This window comes from Paramisgurnus dabryanus, chromosome 18, assembly GCF_030506205.2.
Source record: "Paramisgurnus dabryanus chromosome 18, PD_genome_1.1, whole genome shotgun sequence".
Classification (NCBI taxonomy): Eukaryota; Metazoa; Chordata; class Actinopteri; order Cypriniformes; family Cobitidae; genus Paramisgurnus; species Paramisgurnus dabryanus.
Window position 1 is genome coordinate 7109898 of NC_133354.1, and position 23003 is coordinate 7132900.

Sequence of the window (23003 nt, forward strand, 5' to 3'; positions counted from 1 at the left end):
TCTGATTGAAGTCCCTCCCTCAGAGCTCATATTCTGATTGAAGTCCCTCCCTCAGAGCTCATATTCTGACTGAAGCCCCTCCCTCAGAGCTCATATTCTGATTGAAGTCCCTCCCTCAGAGCTCATATTCTGACTGAAGCCCCTCCCTCAGAGCTCATATTCTGATTGAAGCCCCTCCCTCAGAGCTCATATTCTGACTGAAGCCCCTCCCTCAGAGCTCATATTCTGACTGAAGCTCCTTCCTCAGAGCTCATATTCTGACTGAAGCTCCTCCCTCAGAGCTCATATTTTAATTGAATTCCCTCCCTCAGAGCTCATATTCTGACTGAAGTCCCTCCCTCAGAGCTCATATTCTGACTGAAGCTCCTTCCTCAGAGCTCATATTCTGACTGAAGCTCCTCCCTCAGAGCTCATATTTTGATTGAATTCCCTCCCTCAGAGCTCATATTCTGATTGAAGCCCCTCCTTCAGAGCTCATATTCTGTTTGAAGCCCCTCCCTCAGAGTTCATATTCTGATTGAAGCCCCTCCTTCAGAGCTCATATTCTGATTGAAGCCTCTCCTTCAGAGCTCATATTCTGATTGAAGCCCCTCCCTCAGAGCGCATATTCTGATTGAAGCCCCTCCCTCAGAGCTCATATTCTGACTGTAGCTCCTCCCTCAAAGATCACATTCTAATTAAAGTTCCTCCCCTCAGAGCAGATATTCTGATTGAAGTCCATCCCTCAGAGCTCATATTCTGATTGAAGCCCCTCCATCAGAGCTCATATTCTGATTGAAGCCTCTCCCTCAGAGCTCATATTCTGATTGAAGCCCCTCCCTCATAGCTCATATTCTGATTGAAGCCCCTCCTTCACAGCTCATATTCTGATTTAAGCTCCTCCCTCATAGCTCATATTCTGACTGAAGCCCCTCCCTCAGAGCTCATATTCTGATTGAAGCCCCTCCTTCAGAGCTCATATTCTGATTGAAGTCCATCCCTCAGAGCTCATATTCTGATTGAAGCCCCTCCCTCAGAGCTCATATTCTGATTGAAGCCTCTCCCTCAGAGCTCATATTCTGACTGAAGCCCCTCCCTCATAGCTCATATTCTGATTGAAGCCCCTCCTTCACAGCTCATTTTCTGATTTAAGCTCCTCCCTCAGAGCTCATATTCTGACTGAAGCCCCTCCCTCAGAGCTCATATTCTGACTGAAGTCCCTCCTTCAGAGCTCATATTCTGATTGAAGCCCCTCCTTCAGAGCTCATATTCTGATTGAAGCCCCTCCCTCAGAGCTCATATTCTGATTGAAGCCCCTCCTTCACAGCTCATATTCTGATTTAAGCTCCTCCCTCAGAGCTCATATTCTGACTGAAGCCCCTCCATCAGAGCTCATATTCTGATTGAAGCTCCTCCCTCAAAGCTCATATTCTGATTGAAGCCCCTCCTTCAGAGCTCATATTCTGATTGAAGCCCCTCCCTCAGAGCTCATATTCTGATTGAAGCCCCTCCCTCAGAGCTCATATTCTGATTGAAGCCCCTCCCTCAGAGCTCATATTCTTACTGAAGCTCCTCCCTCAGAGCTCATATTCTGATTAAAGCTCCTCCCTCAGAGCTCATATTCTGATTGAAGCCTCTCCCTCAGAGCTCATATTCTGACTGAAGCCCCTCCCTCATAGCTCATATTCTGATTGAAGCCCCTTCTTCACAGCTCATATTCTGATTTAAGCTCCTCCCTCAGAGCTCATATTCTGACTGAAGCCCCTCCCTCAGAGCTCATATTCTGACTGAAGTCCCTCCTTCAGAGCTCATATTCTGATTGAAGCCCCTCCCTCAGAGCTCATATTCTGATTGAAGCCCCTCCTTCATAGCTCATATTCTGATTTAAGCTCCTCCCTCAGAGCTCATATTCTGACTGAAGCCCCTCCCTCAGAGCTCATATTCTGATTGAAGCTCCTCCCTCAAAGCTCATATTCTGATTGAAGCCCCTCCTTCAGAGCTCATATTCTGATTGAAGCCCCTCCCTCAGAGCTCATATTCTGATTGAAGCCCCTCCCTCAGAGCTCATATTCTGATTGAAGCCCCTCCCTCAGAGCTCATATTCTTACTGAAGCTCCTCCCTCAGAGCTCATATTCTGATTAAAGCTCCTCCCTCAGAGCTCATATTCTGATTGAAGCCCCTCCTTCAGAGCTCATATTCTGATTGAAGCCCCTCCCTCAGAGCTCATATTCTGATTGAAGCCCCTCCCTCAGAGCTCATATTCTGATTGAAGCCCCTCCCTCAGAGCTCATATTCTGATTGAAGCTCCTCCCTCAAAGCTCATATTCTGATTGAAGCCCCTCCTTCAGAGCTCATATTCTTATTGAAGCCCCTCCATCAGAGCTCATATTCTGATTGAAGCCCCTCCCTCAGAGCTCATATTCTGACTGAAGCTCCTCCCTCAGAGCTCATATTCTGACTGAAGCCCCTCCTTCAGAGCTCATATTCTGACTGAAGCCCCTCCCTCAGAGCTCATATTCTGATTGAAGCCCCTCCCTCAGAGCTCATATTCTGACTGAAGCCCCTCCCTCAGAGCTCATATTCTGACTGAAGCCCCTCCCTCAGAGCTCATATTCTGATTAAAGCCCCTCCCTCAGAGCTCATATTCTGATTAAAGCTCCTCCTTCAGAGCTCATATTCTGACTGAAGCCCCTCCCTCAGAGCTCATATTCTGATTGAAGCCCCTCCCTCAGAGCTCATATTCTGAATGAAGCCCCTCCCTCAGAGCTCATATTCTTACTGAAGCTCCTCCCTCAGAGCTCATATTCTGAATGAAGCCCCTCCCTCAGAGCTCATATTCTGACTGAAGCTCCTCCCTCAGAGCTCATATTCTGATTGAAGCCCCTCCCTCAGAGCTCATATTCTGATTAAAGCTCCTCCCTCAGAGCTCATATTCTGATTGGAGCTCCTCCCTCAGAGCTCATATTCTGATTAAAGCTCCTACCTTAGAGCTCATATTCTGATTGAAGCTCCTCCCTCAGAGCTCATATTCTGATTAAAGCTCCTCCCTCAGAGCTCATATTCTGATTGAAGCTCCTCCCTCAGAGCTCATATTCTGATTAAAGCTCCTCCCTCAGAGCTCATATTCTGATTGAAGCTCCTCCCTCAGAGCTCATATTCTGATTGAAGCTCCAGATGTAGTTAAACAAAGTGAGACACTCCCGTGCTTTTTACCTACACATCATCCTTCCTGGAATACAGAACAAAATGAAGTATTCATGATATTGAGATGATAACACAAAATCAGTTATTACTTTAGTGTGCCATATAAATTCAATTAAGGCATACTTTCCTGTAAATGTTAAATGAAGAGGGACGTGGACACAAATTCTTTCAAATCACAATAAGTTTCACTTACAGTCACTTTTTATTCCTCATTCAGCATGTTGGCCAAAGGCTTGCAGGGATTCCACTCCCCACTGTGGAACGCATATAAGCCTACCTGAATGTGTAATATGTGATCTCATATCTAAGTCATGAAGTCTTAAAGTGTGTTGTAATGTGTTCAGCAATAGTGCCGAGCTCTGGAAAGCTGGGTGTGGCAGAAGATTAGAGACAGGTTAAGGTTTTACATGGTTAGGGTCACAGGGTTGGTTTACTGTAGTTAAATTGATATGAGTGAAATTCTTGTAATGTATGAAAAATGTTTGATTGACAGAATGTGTCAGTAAAAAATGTGACAGTAAAGGTTTTGTTGAACTAATAACATTCTGTCAGCATTAAACAGACACGCATGCGTTAAAATCTATACGTTCCAGTTAAGTCAAAGAATCTTGTTAACATTTAAAAGGGACGAATATACAATACAGATCAAACAATTGCCTGAAAGAAAATGTACTTGCATAAGATTTACACAGATAATATTTAAAAACGCGTTTGTAAAACTAAACATCAATGTGTTGACAGTTGTGCACCTTCAATAGAAATCTATAGGAGACGTTTATAAAAGTTATCCTATTGTATGTTCATTTCTGCACATACCTGAATGTTTTCCTACATAAAGAAGGAAGAGCTGCAGTAACTGATGCATGTCACAACTTAAACCTGCTGAATATGAATTCTTGTGGTTACCATTACTAACGATTACAAAATACCTTTATGTTGTGTTTTGGGCCCTTATTTCAGTAAGATTTAGTGGTGTTCTGTTCTTATTCACCAGGTAACATCGCAACCAATACAATTCCTATTATAACCATTCAATCCATTATCATATCTGTGTGCTGTTATGTTGTTTTCTCAACAGGAACATAGGCCTACATTTCAGTAACAAGTGAAAGAAGCTTGTAAACATTTTTTAAATTTTTAAACCAGATTATACAGGGTAAACACTTTCATTTGTTTTGAACCAAAAACTCCAACAATATTCCAGAAAGGAAAATGAGCAAATCCAGCGTTATGGTTGTGACATTTTCACTCAAAATTAAAATATAAGTTCTCAGAGAATGAATTTATTACCATCTGTTTATATTTTCCTAAATCTCTCCAGACATTAGATAAATATCACTCATGTTTTCTACTTAAAGGTAATATGATCAATCTTAGGGGTGTAGCGATAAATCACAACACACACTTATATACCGCCCCGATATCGATCCTGAACAGAGGCGGACACTACTTAAGTATTTTTACTTTCTACATAAAAGTACATTTTTAAGTATTCATATTTTATCAGTGTTTTTCTTTAAAAAACATATTCTAAAGCATATTATCATAATTTTTACTCCACTACATTTCACAATTTCAAGTTTTTGGTTTATATTTAATATGTAAGTACATTAAGCATCTAGTTTTTTTTTTACTTTTACTTATTTAAATAGTACTTTTCTACTTTTACTCAAGAAAAGTAAAAGTACACATTATTTAGGTAATTAGGTATTAAATCAATTTTAATATGCAATATAAAAGGAATACACAGTATGATTCTATGCTTTAGAATGTAGGGAACATTTGTTTTTGTAAAGTAAAGTAATTTTTTTCCCAAGACAAACACTCTGATAAAGCACAGATGCTTGGAAAATGTACTTAAAATACTCAAGTAGTGTCCACCTCTGATTCTGAATTGTAAAGGTGATATAGTACACAGCTCTTGCATGTACTACGGCTACGTATATGATCAGTAGAAAGTCCTTATCAATCTGAGTTTGTAACTTTATAACATGCATGAAAAGGTTTAAAATCCTGGATATTTACTCCCAAGGGGTTAAAAAACTCCTAGGAGAAAAACTTTAAGTCCTGGAAAGGAAAAACTAATTGAGAGAGAGACGCCTAGCTGATCATATAGAGGATATACTATTCTATTATCTTATACAAGTTTTATGGGAATTAAATGTTTTAATAATTTTGGTTGGTGGTTGCTGGTCGGACATCAGCTGCCCCTTTCGAAAATTAACCATGGTTTTATTGTGCTAAAAGTGTAGTAACCATGGCTTTTTGGTGTATTGATTAATATCAGCTATAGTTTTTTGTGGTTACGATGGTTTTACTACAGTAACCATGTTTGTTTGTTTTTGGTTTTAACTGTAGTAAAACCAATGTTCATTTTTATAAAAGGGGCATCACGATTGTGTTAAATGTTCTCAGTGTAAAGATATCTTATTTATTCTGTCATAATGTCACAATGTTGGTTTTGGGTAATGGTCTTGGGAAACTGGTGCCTTTATAAAAAACACTGGAAATTCTTGAAATAGTTTGTGATCACGTCACACAAAGAAACATTGCCAAATATGGAGAGAAATTACATCCGATTTACCACAGTAAAACAGCTGGATTAACGTTATGTTTCATCAACGACCGGACCGCGTGTTTCTGAGAGGCGTGGTCCACTGAGATTCTGGTGCAGGTGTGTCAGGTGACCCCGCCCATCTCCACGCAGGTAACCCGCCCAGGTGTGAAAGTCACCGCGCGCTTCAGTGGGGTCAGATACACCTGTGCAGCACGCGAGGAGTCTGATTCGGATCGAACTGAGCGGTAAATATATTTCACTTTATTTCACTCGCTGGTTTAGTCGATAAGCGATACATATGATACCTAATGATAACTAACCAACTGACTGACTTTTGTCGCGTGTGTTTGTGCGAAAGTGTAACGCGGCTTCCAGACTGATCTGTGAACAGTTCAGAGGTCTTTATGATCAAAATCCAGTAAACAGCACTGATTACTTCTCATAAAGACTGATAAAGAAATATTGTTCATAAAAAACGAACTGCAAGTAAAAGTAAAAGTCTAAAATCTGGTGACACCTGGTCTGACTGTTTACAAAATACCAGCAGTACCATGGTAATTTTGTGTCAATTTCTTATTAAAATCTTCTGTTTTAGACAAGTATAACAGTGTTACTGTAGTGTTAAACTATTAATATGTAAAGTTTGCTGCTACAATGTTAAAACAATTGCATTTAGTACCATGATATAAAGCTTACCATGGGGGATCACTGTAACATCATGGTACACCACAGTACTTTTATTTTGGCAAGGCTAGTAAACCAGTTCTCAGATGCAATCAATTATTTGATAAGATTAAACTTGGAATGAATAACTTGTTTGTAACTTTACATGACACGTGAGAGTTTTGACACTTTTTTTTTTTTTGATTCTGACTGCGTCCGGTATGTAAGAGTGATTCTTTGACAGGAGAATGTGACCCGCCCGAGAGGTGAAAGTTATGATTGTTTTAGTGTTTATTGACATGAACCAGCAGAACTGGAAGAGTCTTTCTAAAGCTCCAGTATTGATGTGTTGGGTGTTCACAGGGACAAAAGCAGCAACAAGGGAAACAGGAGCGGCTTCATTGTCTCCAAATAATTACAGAAAGACAGAAAAATGTTTGTTAATATCTCTGCAGGGTGTTTTTTATTTCCCTATACGGATCCACAATTCGTTGTTTATATGTCATTCGTATTTTATTCCCATTTAAAACAGTCAATACTTTATATTGGATGATATCAAAACCTTTAAGCAAACCATCGTGTTTATTTAAAGTGTGATGTTAGGACTTGAATTTTACCAGCAGAATTCCTGAGAGAATAGATGAGCTGAGCTGATAAAAACTATGATTGTTACAGATGAACACTACAGTATTTGTGTGTGTGTGTGTGTGTGTGTGTGTGTGTGTGTGTGTGTGTGTGTGTGTGTGTGTGTGTGTCTTTGTGTGTGTGTGTGTGTGTGTGTCTTTGTGTGTGTGTGTGTGTGTGTGTGTGTGTGTGTGTGTGTGTGTGTGTGTGTGTGTGTGTGTGTGTACAGTTATATATACAGCTGTGTTTACATACAGAACCTGTTAAACGTTTGGACGCTCTAGACAACGTTTATGTTTCCCATCATCTTTACATCTAAAGGCTTTAGCTGACGTTTAGTGAATAAATATTAATCGTGCCCATGTGTAGTGACTGTGTCTCAATATTAATACTTCACTTTATGTTATTTAATGGTTGTGATTTTATTGTAAAGGTGTGGAAATGAATCACAGTGGGTTAATCCAAACCGTTGACTGGTACTGTATGTTTGTTTATAAATATCAATATAACCTTGTAAAGATTTAAACTAGTTCATCCAGTGGAAACTATAGAAAGATTTAATTCAGTTTTGATTCGGTGGTGATGCCGAGATGGAAATTTGCCAGATCAGCTTGTTATAGATACTTTAGCGTGATTGGTCAGGTGTGTTGTCGAGAGGAAATGATGCGTGTCGTTAGGAATGTTTTCTGTTTTCTCATTCGTTTGTCCTCGGGGAGGCAAACTCCCAGGTATGTGTACCACCCTGACGCTCATTCAGCGACGTGCCAATCATTTTTAATGTAACGTGATCCGCTTATTAAAACTTTATGATGTTGCCATGGTGACCAACGGTTGAGTCATATTTATGTAGCTGTGCTTTGATGAAAGTGTTACAATGTAACATTGTCTTTACTGCAGGGCGGCAGTACGTCTTGTATTCTTTCAGCACTAAAAGCTCACATTCAATAGCATTCATATGAGTAATTGACAATATACACGGTATATTTTACCATACATACACAAAATTCAAGGAATATTTCACTTTCATGAGAAAAATCTGGATAATTTACTCACCCCATGTCATCCACAATGTTTAAGTTTTTTTACGTAAAAATGTCAGGATGTTTCTCCAAATAGTCGACATTATGGACCTCAACAGTTTCTAGTTTCAATGCAGCTTTAAAGGGCTTGAATTGATCCCAACCGAGACATAAGGGTTTTATCAAGTGAACTAATCCTCATTTTCAATCCACACAAATAACGTCTGAGCAATTGTGTTTCTCCACACTTGAAAACACTGGAGCGGTAGTTTCACAGACATCATGCGTGACCTTTTAATATGATTACTTAATGTGTAAGGCCGCGCTGGCGCATCACATGGCTAGTGCTAGACGAAAAGTTGTGTTTTAAAAGTACTACATTTTTGGGGGGATGACGATGGTTTCACTAGATAAGACCCTTATGCTGCGTTTACACCAGCCGCGGTAGAGGCATCAAGCGCGAGTGATTTCAATGTTAAGTCCATGTGAAAACGCGTAGACGTGATTCTGCCTCATTCGCGCATCTAGTTCATGCAAATGGTGCAAATTGAGTGTCTGGCGCAGTACCCGCGAATTATGCTTTTTGTGCATTTTGCGTTTCACGAACAATTTAAACTTTGGCGGATTTTTACACTGTGTTAACCAATCAGGAGCCTGCTTGCTGCTCTTGCGGCAGCTCTGCCCGGAGTCACTCATTCAACCTGAAGACACGCTTAACTCTTTCACCGCCAGCATTTTTAAAAAAAGTTGCCAGCCAGCGCCAGCGTTTTTCATGATTTTCACCAAAGTTTAATGCCTTCCAGAAAATGTTCTTCTTTAAATATATAAACATACAATATACCAAATGAAAGAACAGATCCTCTGCTTTCAAACAAAAAAACCCGTTTCATCCTACCTTTAGTGGTTCTTTTGCAATCTGCTTTTGAATATGGGTAGGTTTTTGCAAAAACACCATATTTTGAGCAAAAAGCAGAGATAATTCCATATTTGTGACGGACTTTTCATAGAGATCCCGTTCAGAGCGATCTTTAAAACAGACACAGACACGCAGCCGCTTGCCATAGGGCAATACTTCCGGTTTTAAAAAGTTGCGGAAGGGCGCCACCTGGTGGATAATAGCGGTATTGCAGAAAAGACGGAAAATCTCGTCATTGGCGGGGAAGCGTTTTCTCTTAATTGACGAGATATCTCATCAATGGCGGGGAAAGAGTTAATATTGTCCGTGAGCAGTCATCCGGAGCTATACGACACAAGTTCTTATTTCTATAGATGGTTTTAGCAGTAACAACATAAACAAGCAGCTTTAGTGGTCAACAAGTAACTTCTGGTAAACTCCGCTAGCAATAAATAACAACAAAGTACTTTAAACGTAGTTTATTTATATAACAAGCCAAATAAACAACACATAGATTACGTAGAAAAACCTAGAAATTTGTATTTTTGACAAGGTATTTGTTCAAGAGTTCAGTTTAGCAACTAGTCAGACACTTAAAAAAACTGAAACCGGAAGTAAAGTTTGGACCAGACGTGTATCGTGTCACTAAACGTGCGTCCGATGAACCCGTCTGTAGAGACGGTAATAAAAAGAACCCCGCTTGGAAGAGTGTCGGTGACGACATTAGGCAACCTTTTAAGTTGTAAATACACATTTCACTTTTGAGTCATGTGACGTTTTTCGACCCGCGGCATTCCCGCCGTTTTTTAAACTATTTTCCCCCTGTAGTAAGATGACCAAATACAAACCGGTAACTCTCTCGATAAATGCACAATCAACATCAGCCATCTTGCAAACAGACAACCGCATAGCACTTGCCCCTCCCACCTTTATACACCACTGATAATATAGTTATGTAGATTATATTGCATTTCTATCAAGAGATCTTTATAAAAGTTACACAGTGCACCTTTAAAATTGAAAAGCAGACATTACAGATAAGAATCGATCATGACAAAATGCCCCGCACATGCGCGAGTTCAACCTGTTGATCTTGTCAAGAAATAGCCCAGTTGATGTTCCAGCATCTCAATAACGCACAGAACATTTCACACGATGGGAAATGTATTTAATAAATATTTAAATAAATGTGTGAATCAGGGTTATATGGTGGACGGCAGTGCACATGTAAGATCTGAAGAAGCAGACATCACAACATGAGCTGAGTTTGAATGTCTGGAATTTATTTTGCAGCCTGAGAACTTTCAGCTCAAGTATGTTCAGAATGAAGGTGTCGCCTTTCTGTTTTTCATATACATACAAACATACGCCCAGGACTGAATGTCTCAGGAGTTTGTCATTCTAGTGAGTTTAATCATTATACAGCAGGATATTTTTAGTCATTGTGACACAGCTTTTCTTCCAGTGCAGTTGAGTTATATCAATACACTTGCATTTTGGCATGAGATTTAGATATGATGCGTGCACATAAAGTGTATTTTTAAATGTTTGGTACAGTATATGCTTGTTAGTGATTTAATAACAAAAAATATGTTGGGTTAGTTTAATCCATAGTTGGGTCAAATCTGGACAAACACAAGTGTTTGAGTTGAAGTGCATGTGATTATTGTGTGTTTATTTCAGTGTGCAATGATTTTATTTAAGTGTTTTTAATGTTTTCACCCTTAGGGAACGGCGGTTCCTTTCCATGTTTAGGTAAAGGGTGGTGTCCTGATTCATGTTGCTTAACATGATGTTTTGCTGAATGTGCAATAATAGGTTGGTTTTCTTGCATTGTTAAACTACATGTGTTACCATGTTTTTTCTGAGACCACAGTAATGGCACCATGGTACAGCCGCAGCCCTTAATGCTAACTATGCTTCGTCTGTCTTGAAGATTGATGGTTTTTGTATTTTAACATTACTGGGCTGAAGAGCAGGGTGTGGAGGATCATCATCACCTCCAGTATTGTCAGGATTTCTTGTAAGTTGTCTTTGGCTTTTTTTACATGTATTAGTTTAAGATGAGCCGCACCTTAAAGTGTCACGAACTTCTCAGATGAAAGTTTGCGTTCGATACTTCACCATATACTCGTGTGTGTTTCAGTCATCTGTCAGTCCTTCATTGTTCTGCACTCTCGGTTTTCATTACGGTCTGATTTGCATGAGAAGTCGGTTGTCTGGTATTTTTCCGGCTCCCTGAAGAATCTGAGCTCGTCGCTCCAACCCAAAGCTTGGCGAGCGCCCAATATTTGATCAGCAATTATTTTTTTCTTGATTGGGCTTCTGCCACTGCAGTAATGAAGCTGCTCATCGGGGTTTAATTGAGATGAAGTTTGTTTTGTAGCTCACAAAGTTAACTTTCAGTCAAGAGACTTCCGCTGGTCTGAGATCAGGTGCTGGTGATGTGAGGTTCAGGACAAATTCTCAACATTCAGCCACTGATGCATGATTGTCTATTTCATTGATATTACAGACCGAGATGATATGCTTTGATTTTTCTTACTCTGTCTAGACATTTAAATTCATTCTTGGGTTTTGTTGGTTGTTTCTTTCTTTGTGTGTGTTTTGCATGAATTAAGACTTTCAGTCAGCTGTAATAATCCATTGTTTTATTGAAGTCGAACATATTCCCGGAAGAATTGATCATGCCAGCTCTTAAATCTGTGTGTCAACAAGTCATCCGTCATCTTTAAAAACCTGGATTTAGATGCTGTGATTGCATATAAAAGAATAAATCTGTGGTTTTATTAACTGTCTGAACAAACACTTTTTATTGAATGGTAAGGGTTATATTAGCATAATTAGTTTAAAGTTAAGGTGATCTGCTATTAATCAACCGGATGTCTTTGTGAAACTCAGATTATTGGTTAGTGATGATGGCTGAAGTTGTAAACTTTAATCTGCCCAAGTGTCTCTCTAATCATTGGCCAATTGTTCAGCTCTGTAATAATTATCTCTGAATTGTCGATCTGATGTTTATTTAACTTCTGCATCTCAAGAGATTAACAGATTACCCCGTTTATTGGAAAGCAATACTTTGATTAAATCATTAAAACTATTGATATGCTTTAAATTTTATCTCTGTACACGACTGAAAACACATTTAATGCTTTAGACGATTCAGCGTTGGACCAAGTTAATTATTTCTAGTCATTAGTAGAGTTGTCCTTCAACTCTCTCTTGATTCATTTCTTTATATTTAACGCTCTCGCTTTTCAAACTTTTTTGGTGTTAGGCCCTCTTTGTGTGCGGTGCATCCCTTCATGCCCCCCCCAAATAAAATGTACGACACAAAAAATTTCAAAACTTCAAATTTGAAAGCATATTCAATTCTATTATAATACTGTTGGTTAGTAGCCTTATGTACGTCGCATGATTATTATTTGAATATGATGCAGTACTAAAACCTCCCAGAAACACCTCAATACGTGTCTATATGTCGATAAATGCCGATATACTCTAATAATACATGGCCGATAACTATTCTAAATCGCACAGCCGATATTATTCAAAGCTATTTCATGTACTACGGCTTTTGATCAGTAAGTCCTTATCGATCTGAAATCACTGTTAGTTTGAGTCGTTTATAACATGCATTTGAAAAAGCAACACTCGTCAAACATAATCATTATACATGTCCTTTATTATCATGAAAATACCTGAAAAGGTTTGAAGAACAGCAATATAAATATATCCTTAAGACATTTCCTGGAGCTGCGTGTGTATGGTTCGATAAATCGCATGTGATTGTCATGTGCATCTGGTCAGTAAAGCTGATTCCTTGATTAATAGTAAATCACCATTAACTGCTTTCATGCAATCATCTGATTGAGAAAATACTACAATTCACGCGTTTACATGCGTTCTTCTCTCCAGCTGATCGGATCACAGATCCCCTTCAATACGATCCAAATTTGCATCTGATCGACCTCAATCATGTTGATTAAAGTGTTTACATGAAGACTTTTCAATACGATCGAGCCATCACTATGATTACAAACGGATTATTTGGTTGCATGTAAACGTCCCTTCTGATTAATGAAAATTCCGACATTTAGAAAATAACGCTAAAGTTTTGCACACATTTGCAATGTAAACGCAGCTAGTGACTCATCTACACTGTTGATATGTCAGTTTTTTAAATCACTTATCTGTGTTGTTCAGTTATATTAGTAATGATTAACTGAACTTCCCTTTGGTCTGAAGATCCCAGATGTTTGATACTTTGAACTTTGGCTCTTTTCTTTCCAAATCACATTCATAAAAATGTCACATTTCACCGAGCAACAGCGTCTGCAGTCTCCTAGCAACAACATTCAGGGTGTGTTTGGAATTTGAGTGACTTTAATATGGAATTCCAATGGAAAGAGTCACGTCGTCATAGCAACAGGAATGAATGCCACGGAGGAGGCAGTGACTGGATATCGGCCAGCAGGAAAAAACTTGATGGATTTCAATGTTGGTTTCAAGAATGATTTGAGAGATGTTTGACTATATTGCATATATATATCGTGATTGTCCATGTTTTGCTTTTTTGATGCCCAGAAATGCTTTCCAGTTTTCATCTTCCATATTATATCCAAAAAATTTCTGTCTGTAGACAGGAACGTGATGCACTTAAAAATGTATAAAATTCACATACAACCAACATGAGATTCACTCTCTTAATATGGATTTCTGATCTTAGTCTGCAAGATTCATTAAAACGAGAATATATTTGATATCTCAATACAGTTTGTGTTTTATGTTGACACAGATAAGTAATATTTCCTAAAAGCACTAGTTCTTAATTTGCTGTGACCTCACTAGTTCTCCGAAATAAAATGAGTTAGCTGAGTTAACCCTGCAGGCTAGGAACTTCTGAAGGTCAAAAAAATAAATAACTAAAAACGTCTCGCCACCACCAATGTGTCCACAGCAACACTTGACTGACACGTGACAGATGAGACTGCTGCTATTGTTATTTATATTACTCACAGTGTGGTTCTGAGAAACATAAACACAACGCTGAATATTAATGATGATCTGGATGAGTTCATGAGCGCTGGCTTTGTAATGATAAACCAGGTTTCATTTTCTCATGATGGCAGAAGATTAAAGTATTGCAGCACCTTAATGAGGAGTTATGTGGGAATAAGGAGGTGTTTTTGACAGGAGAAGGGAAAGTTGGGTTGAGTCAGTGTGTGTGTTTCATAATCGTGAGCTCTTCAACTCTTAAAACTTTACTGATCAACATTTTAATCAACTCCACCCATGCTGCAACACACACACACAGACACACACACACACACACACACACACACACCCTGATGCAGTGAGTTAACAGCTCCACCCGTACACACCCTGATCCCAGCATGCATTATTATTTTCACCTGAATAACACTGAACGCTGTCACACAAGACTTTGTACATTGCTTCAGGTTATACTGTGTGAGAGTCACACATACATTGCAGAAAAAAACGATGTCTTGTTTTGTGAGATTTAGTAATAAATTGATTTAATATCAAACAAGTTGAAACAGATAAAAATATCTTAAGCGTAACCTCACTTGATCGTAACCTTTTTATGTTAGGACATTTTGCTTCTAAAGTAAATGTATGTCAGGACAAAAATACTGAGTGATATTTTTTTTTTTTTTGCAGTGTATCTGCACAGTATAGAAGTAAGAGGATTGATGATAGTCAGTCAGTCTGTCTGTTTTAATGTTGAACTCTGGAGTTACTGCCAGAGTTTTATTGGCAAACAGGGATTTCAGCAGGAATGTGACCTTGATCCTGGTTCTGCTTGGGTAAAAGTCTCTCAGTAATGTTAAACTGCCTGGTGTGACCATGTTTGGAGAATCTGCTTCTGCCTTTGTACTGCTGGTGTGTTTTTTATGAATGCATATTCATTTTAATGTAAAGCAAATGTTAGCTTTGCCTGTTATAACAATCTTTCTGTGGATTGATAATAGATTTCTGAAGAACTTAAGGTAGCGTCATGTTTCACACGCATGAAAATAAATAATAATAAAAATTGCTTTAATTCTTTACCTTTCACACTCATTTCAAGTCTATATATCTCCCTCCAGTGTAGTGGAACGCATGCATGCATGCATGCACGCACAAATACATGCATGCACGCACAAATACATGCATGCACGCACAAATACATGCACACACATACACATGCATGCACATACACACACATACTGGGGGGGTCACACACAGCAACAAACTCAAACACTGTTGTCAACTAAAACAATATGCTCAGCAGTTTGCAGACATGCGTCCTAGTGTGTAAGGTAAAGTAAATGATCTCACCTGTGGATGTTTCTGTAAATGTTTTAGTTCTTTTTGTAAATAAGAAATGTTTTCCTCATGTTTGTTGTGTTGTGTCATTCAGGGACTTATTGATGTAGATGTTTCCGTGAGTTTAACATGTGGGATGTCATCACGGGTTGTTGTGTGTTTGTGTTTTCCACAACAGGCTTCGGGCTCTGAATGATCTCGTGTATCTTCTTGATGACCTCTGTGTGTTTTCTTTAACGGTCTCAATGATTTTATAGCTTTTGGCTAAATGTGCAGTCGAAATATTCTCATAGACTGACAGATGATGTCATCAGTGTTCGTCTTCAATCCCGGTGCATTGTGGGAGATGACAGTTTTATTCTCTAGTATGTGAAAACTCTGCACATTGTTGCGTAACTCGTATTGTTTCATATATTTCCAACAGATGTTTTTAACATTTGTCTGTTACTCTGTTGCCTCGTTCATTCTTACGAAATAGAACGTTTTATTTCAACATTTGTTTTGCATGTTAACCACGGTTGTTGTGCATGAATTTCTTATCTTTGGTTAGTCTTTTAAGAAAGATGTTGTAAATTCTAGTTGATGTAAATGAATCATGTCGAGAGAAGTAATGCAGATGAAAATTGAAAATTTCATATCATGATTGTAGTGACCAAAGTATCACGGTTATCAATATTATCATGGTTTTGTTAAAATGAGATGGAAAGTTCAAAAAGAACTGATATACACATTGAAAACATTTGAACATGTTTTATTTTTGAAAATCACAATATAATATTTCATGTCCCTGAAATTATTTTTGTGGTGAAAAAATAAATAAATCTGTCTAATAAGATTACCGTGAATACAATACATATACAATGCAATACAATGCCTTCTTGTGCAAAAAACTATGTTGCATGTGTGCGCCTGCGTCACTTTTTTCACAATCGCAGTAATCAAACACGGTTGTAATGAAAATTAAATTTTAAACGATAATAATAGCCGTCAGTACATTTTATCATGGTTAATCGTGAAACCAGTAATCGTCCCATCCCTATTGCTAAAAAAATTTTTTTGCACACATCGTGTACAGTGTAGCAGAAATAATACTGTAGTATTGTACTCCGGGTTGCCAAGTCTGTGGTTTTTCCTCGAAATTGGGCTACTTGAATACTGTTGCCGTGGGCTGTTTTTATATCTGTGGGTTGAAGCGACCCCAAAAATAAGAGATTAAGCACCGGGAATATGGATTTTAGCAGATAAGCCTTACCAAAAACACAAATTTTACCCTGGAATGTGATTTATACCAGATACTCCCTTGAAATGCAATTGGGCTAGTTCTGAGAAGCATTTGGGTGGGTTTTGCTGTAAAAACCTGGCAACCCTAATTGTGCTCTTCCAAACTTAACCAGAGTCGTGTCTGTCCATCTGTCTGTCTGTCTGACGTCCATCTGTCTGTAGTACCTGACTGTCTCTATCTCACAGCCTCCAGACATCAGCAGAAATGTTTTGGCTGAACATGTCTGGCTTGTTGCAGCAGATTCTCATGATGAATTATGAATCACAAAATCATTGCTATGTTCTGTGGTGAGTTAGGATTGAATCATGGTGGTCGTCTCTCTCTCTCGTGTGCTATTCTGAAGCAATCCTCTGTGTTTTTATTGACTTGAGTTTTCAGACTCAGAATTGATGAGTAGTTTAGTGAGCATTTAAATGCTGTTGCATGCACGCACTAACATTATTAATTCATGCAGTGAATGTCATACATCAGGGATCCCTGCAGCCCTCGACTGAATGTGTCCACGTATGATGCTTTTCGTTTGTTTGGAAATAAATCCATCTTCTGGTTAAAGCAAGTGAAATGTGTTGTGATCAGACAGATTGAAACATCACACCGGCCCATCTGTGACTGGAAATCTCTAAAGTCCAACTCCATCTCAGTCCATTAGTCACAGTGATTCTGTCCATACGTGTTTGAGATCTCTGGACACGTGTGTTTGTTTAGTGTGAAGATTCAGAGTCAACACATTAACACATTAGTTGTCTGTCTGTCTGTATTATATATCTAATAGAGAGACTGAATCTCATGATGAATCTTTTCTATTGTTTTTGTGTTTGTTAACAGTGTGTTGCTGACAAGAAGAGATTGATCAGAGTAACGTCAGTCTGAAAGACCTGCTGACAAAAACACAACTGTGAGTACACAAACACACGCAATACAAACATTTCACAATGTCTAGTAGGTTTCTAGCTAAATCAAATAAAGATTGTTTCATCAGTATTTAAATGTAAATTAAATAATCTATTGAGCATTATGTAATGACATCATCTTTGTTAATGATTTACTGAAAGCTAAGGAAACCTGTTGTTAAACTTGTGTTCACATACATGCAGACATGCATACACATATATGCACAGATGTTTAATGCATTAGATGTACAGTACCAGATGATCATGCATCGGAAACAAGATCGACTGCATAAAGAGTTTAGTAAAGGTTAAGCATGAGCCGGTTACCGGTTTCAAGGTATACCAAGGTTTTAAAGATTCAAGGTTTCAAAACATTTTCTGTAATACCATTTGCAAGGTATGAGCTGGGTTTACACAAAATTAATTAAATCATTTACTCATGTAATTTACATTTAATATATATTTAAAAAGGCTTTATTTTCACCCAGCATACATGTTGTATGCTGCTTAAAAATAAAATGTATTGTGTCCAGTTCAAAAGTTGTTGTTTGTATACATCTGAAAATAACACAATACTGTGAAACTGTAGTATTTTTGCTTAAAGTTATCAGGCTGCCAAAATCTCATACCAGCCCATGTCTAGTAAAGGTGCACCGATAAGGATATTCGAATGACATCTACTGAGACCGATAGATATCTATAATTTTTCTTTTTACTCCTTGTTTTAAATGATGATGTTGTAAAATCCTAGAAGTGCAGAGTGTTAAAACTGCTTTTCTGTTGTCATTTTGGCCCAATGCAAAATAATTACACAATTTGAGTTCTGATGCATTTTTCAGCTCCTTTTGATTGGCAGATTATAATCTGCATGCATCATCAGCTGTTTTTAAAGGTGCAGTGTGTAATTTTTAGAAGGATCTCTCAACAGAAATGCACAATAATATACAAAACTATATAATCAGAGGTGTATAAAGACCTTTCATAATGAAAAGTTATGTTTTTATTACCTTCGAATGAGACGTTTTTTTATCTACAAACCAAGTGTCCCCTTACATAGAAGTCGCCATTTTGTGCAACTATTTTTCTACAGAAGCCCTTAACGGACAAACTTTATTTACTAAGTTGTCTCTGAAGATGACATGGCAGCTACCGTAGCTTCTCTATGCATTTCAAAAGCAAGGGGTGAGCAGTGAACTGAGCCATTGGTTGCAATTCACAACCTCACCACTACATGCCGCTAAAATGTACACACTGCACCTTTAAACAATCTGTAATGGGGAAAATTGCAACTCTAAATTTTAGGTTAATATATTGATGCATCCCTGATTCTTCGGTATAATGTGTTGATCGTAGAGACACAAAAATGACACTGCATGATCCCAGCATACTTTACAACAGTGCAGCAATTCGTCATGTGTGTGTTTGTGTACTGATCTCTGTGTAAACACAAATTATGTGTTTCATGTTGTGGTGAGGTCTAAAATATCACAGATAACCAGCTCGACCTGCCCCACTGTCATTATTTACCATCACCATCCTCTCTCTATGTCTCTCTCTCTCTCTCTCTCTCTCTCTCTCTCGTTCTCCTGATGATATCTGTAGTGCGCCTGTCAGTAACTTCAGGTTTTATTCTGATTCCTTTTTTCACCCTTTTACTGTGTGTGTGTGTGTGTGTGTGTGTGTTGCGTGTGTGTTTGTGTGTGTGTGTGTGTTGCGTGTGTGTTTGTGTGTGTGTGTGTGTGTGTGTGTGTTGCGTGTGTGTGTTGCGTGTGTGTGTGTGTGTGTTGCGTGTGTGTGTGTTGCATGGTCCTCAAGTCCCAGCACATCTTCTTATAACAGGGGTGTGTCTGGTGCCTTCTTCCAGTAAATCTGCTGTTGTTTTAGCGTTTCTCGTCGGCCAGGTTTTTTCTCTCTTTTGCGATGTCACCTCAGGTTTGTCGTTATTGTCCACAGACGATCATTTGTTGTGTAACACTGAATTTCCAAAAATACTCTGTTCTGTATTTCAGAACTGATTTAAGACCAAAGTCAAATAATTCCATAAACAGACGTGTAAAATAATTGCTTAAATTCCTTCGAAGGATGAATAATCAAAATGGGAATTCATTTAATCCCATAAACACTACACGTGTACTACACACCCTTTAAACATCTCTTTGTTAAATTATGTGACTGTTGTTACAACACTGAACCCAAACAAGTGCTTTTAATATTTCTACTGAAGCCAGCTTTATTTGAGCTTCTTTTGTCTGCTTCTGACTGAGGATTTCTCTTGTATTTATCTTTGTCTTTGGAAAGAAGCGATGGGCTGGTCTCACCTCATAAATTAACATGGATGTGAATGGAGAAGATCATCGGCTCACACCTGTTTCAATGAGACTCGCTCTCGTCTCATTATCTCTGCTCATCTGTCGCTCACAGACAGAAACTGGACGTTATATCTTGACGGTTTGGCTACTAGTTGTGGGTGTTTGAAGACACTAACTTTGATTGAATTCCAGTTATTTGGTAACGGCCTAGCAACCTCATAGCACCATGATGATAATAAAAAGCAAAACACACCAACTGCATTGCAACACCATAGGAATTATCTGGAAAACCCTGCTAATGCATAATATTATGCCAAAAACAATTGAACATCTTAGAAACTCCCTCGGGACATTTCTCTTCTCTTATTTCTCTTACTTTCTGTTTCAGTGTCTCTGTCTCACCTCTTTAGTGCTTTTTACGCTGCGCTTATGCCTGGGTTATCTTTGCTTTAAACCCTGCTTTTAACCCTTGGTTAAGGATCGTTTCACACTTATAATTTAGAAGTGGGGTTATCCCTGAAATTACCTAAGGTTATGAAACCCTGCTCGCCCTGCTTTTGTGGAGTGTGAAATGAAGCGTTAGGGTTATAATGTTATGACCCCAATTAAACCCAGCTAAATCATCTCATCGAGGTGTTCAGGGTTGCTTGATAATTACAGACAGGTGAATGAGTTGGGTTTCAGACACCTGACCCAGTGTTAAGGAATTCACAGTGTGAAATGTCAGATTATGAATACCCATGGTAATCTCTTAACCCTTGATTAAATAACAGTGTGAAATCTAAAACAGATAACCCAGGATTCCCTTAAGAATAACCCGGGGTTAACTATTTCCAGTGTGAAAAACCCTTTGGCTGTCTTATGTCTCCAGGAATAACTTCACTTCTAATTTACAAGTGTGAAATGATCTTTAACCCAGGGTTAAAAGCAGAGTTTAGAATGAAGATAACCCGGGGTTACATGCAGGGTTTAGAACGAAGATAACCTGGGGTTAAATGCAGGGTTTAGAAAGAAAATAACCTGGGGTTAAATGCAGGGTTTAGGACGAAGATAACCCGGGGTTAAATGCAGGGTTTAGAACGAAGATAACCCGGGGTTAAATGCAGGGTTTAGAACGAAGATAACCCGGGGTTAAATGCAGGGTTTAGAAAGAAAATAACCTGGGGTTAAATGCAGGGTTTACAACGAAGATAACCCGGGGTTAAATGCAGGGTTTAGAAAGAAAATAACCTGGGGTTAAATGCAGGGTTTACGACGAAGATAACCCGGGGTTAAATGCAGGGTTTAGAAAGAAAATAACCTGGGGTTAAATGCAGGGTTTAGGACGAAGATAACCCGGGGTTAAATGCAGGGTTTAGAACGAAGATAACCCGGGGTTAAATGCAGGGTTTAGAACGAAGATAACCCGGGGTTAAATGCAGGGTTTAGAACGAAGATAACCCGGGCTTAAATGCAGGGTTTAGAAAGAAAATAACCTGGGGTTAAATGCAGGGTTTACAACGAAGATAACCCGGGGTTAAATGCAGGGTTTAGAAAGAAAATAACCTGGGGTTAAATGCAGGGTTTAGGACGAAGATAACCAGGGGTTAAATGCAGGGTTTAGAACGAAGATAACCCGGGGTTAAATGCAGGGTTTAGAACGAAGATAACCCGGGGTTAAATGCAGGGTTTAGAACGAAGATAACCCGGGGTTAAATGCAGGGTTTAGAACGAAGATAACCCGGGGTTAAATGCAGGGTTTAGAAAGAAAATAACCTGGGGATAAATGCAGGGTTTACAACGAAGATAACCCGGGGTTAAATGCAGGGTTTAGAAAGAAAATAACCTGGGGTTAAATGCAGGGTTTACGACGAAGATAACCCGGGGTTAAATGCAGGGTTTAGAAAGAAAATAACCTGGGGTTAAATGCAGGGTTTAGGACGAAGATAACCCGGGGTTAAATGCAGGGTTTAGAACGAAGATAACCCGGGGTTAAATGCAGGGTTTAGAACGAAGATAACCCGGGGTTAAATGCAGGGTTTAGAACGAAGATAACCCGGGCTTAAATGCAGGGTTTAGAAAGAAAATAACCTGGGGTTAAATGCAGGGTTTACAACGAAGATAACCCGGGGTTAAATGCAGGGTTTAGAAAGAAAATAACCTGGGGTTAAATGCAGGGTTTAGGACGAAGATAACCAGGGGTTAAATGCAGGGTTTAGAACGAAGATAACCCGGGGTTAAATGCAGGGTTTAGAACGAAGATAACCCGGGGTTAAATGCAGGGTTTAGAACGAAGATAACCCGGGGTTAAATGCAGGGTTTAGAACGAAGATAACCCGGGGTTAAATGCAGGGTTTAGAAAGAAAATAACCTGGGGATAAATGCAGGGTTTACAACGAAGATAACCCGGGGTTAAATGCAGGGTTTAGAAAGAAAATAACCTGGGGTTAAATGCAGGGTTTAGAACAAAGATATCCCGGTGTTAAAAGTAGGGCTTGGAATGAAGATATAATAACCGTTCAATATGAGGATAGACTTGTGTTGTGTCCCTTTCGTGTGAAATAATTTTCTGTGGACAAATAAATTCATATGAAGCCCACAAGGGAGTATTAGCTTTTCCTGACAGATTTATATAATAATCTGACTGATATGTAATCAGATTAAATTGGAATGATCTGATGTGTCGTATTACAGATTATACAAGGCAAATCTCATAAGTCTGTTGCTGTAGTCTTTATACATTAACTGGTTAAAGTTGTGTTTGTCCCAGCACACTGCGCTTTCACATGCCTGTACAGTTGTGAGTAACAGCGTGTAAGCTGTCTCAGAGATACTTCAGGTTGTGTGCGTGTAATATGTTGTTGTGAGTTGACAGCTGGTTTTGGTCATACAGGGCTAAAGGCCTTTCTGAAGTGGCCGTTCTCACGGTGTAATCGACTTTACAGATGCTCACTTAGATTTTTGATCTGTTTAGTCATTAAATTTATATTACAAACACAAGTTGTAGTTAAGAATGCTGACTGGTCAATACAGTGTTTCAGCGATGATGAACTACACAATCTGATCACCGTTAGGATGTTTATCACCCACCCGTTCAGCATCGCTGCACATCATCATACTGAGAAACGACTGAATCCAGTTGACATGTTAGGACGAGATCTCTTGTGTTCATTTCATTGGGTTCATTCTGCTGATGTGTGCATGCACAGCGTCCTCTAGTGGAATAATCACACATTTCTGTAGGAGATGAGGGTTTTATTAGGACAGA

The 23003-nt window shown here is 38.9% G+C and overlaps 1 protein-coding gene across 2 annotated transcripts in view; it reads left to right on the top strand.

The window, feature by feature from the left end:
- The first annotated feature begins 5897 nt into the window (after positions 1-5897).
- Positions 5898-23003, top strand: part of LOC135721417 (uncharacterized) — a 35034-nt gene continuing 17928 nt past the window's right edge. For both annotated transcript variants that reach the window (XM_065243621.1, XM_065243622.1), the window contains exons 1-2: positions 5898-5986; positions 17383-17452. The gene's annotated coding sequence lies outside the window, so the exon portion shown is untranslated. The remainder of the gene's footprint in view (positions 5987-17382; positions 17453-23003) is intronic.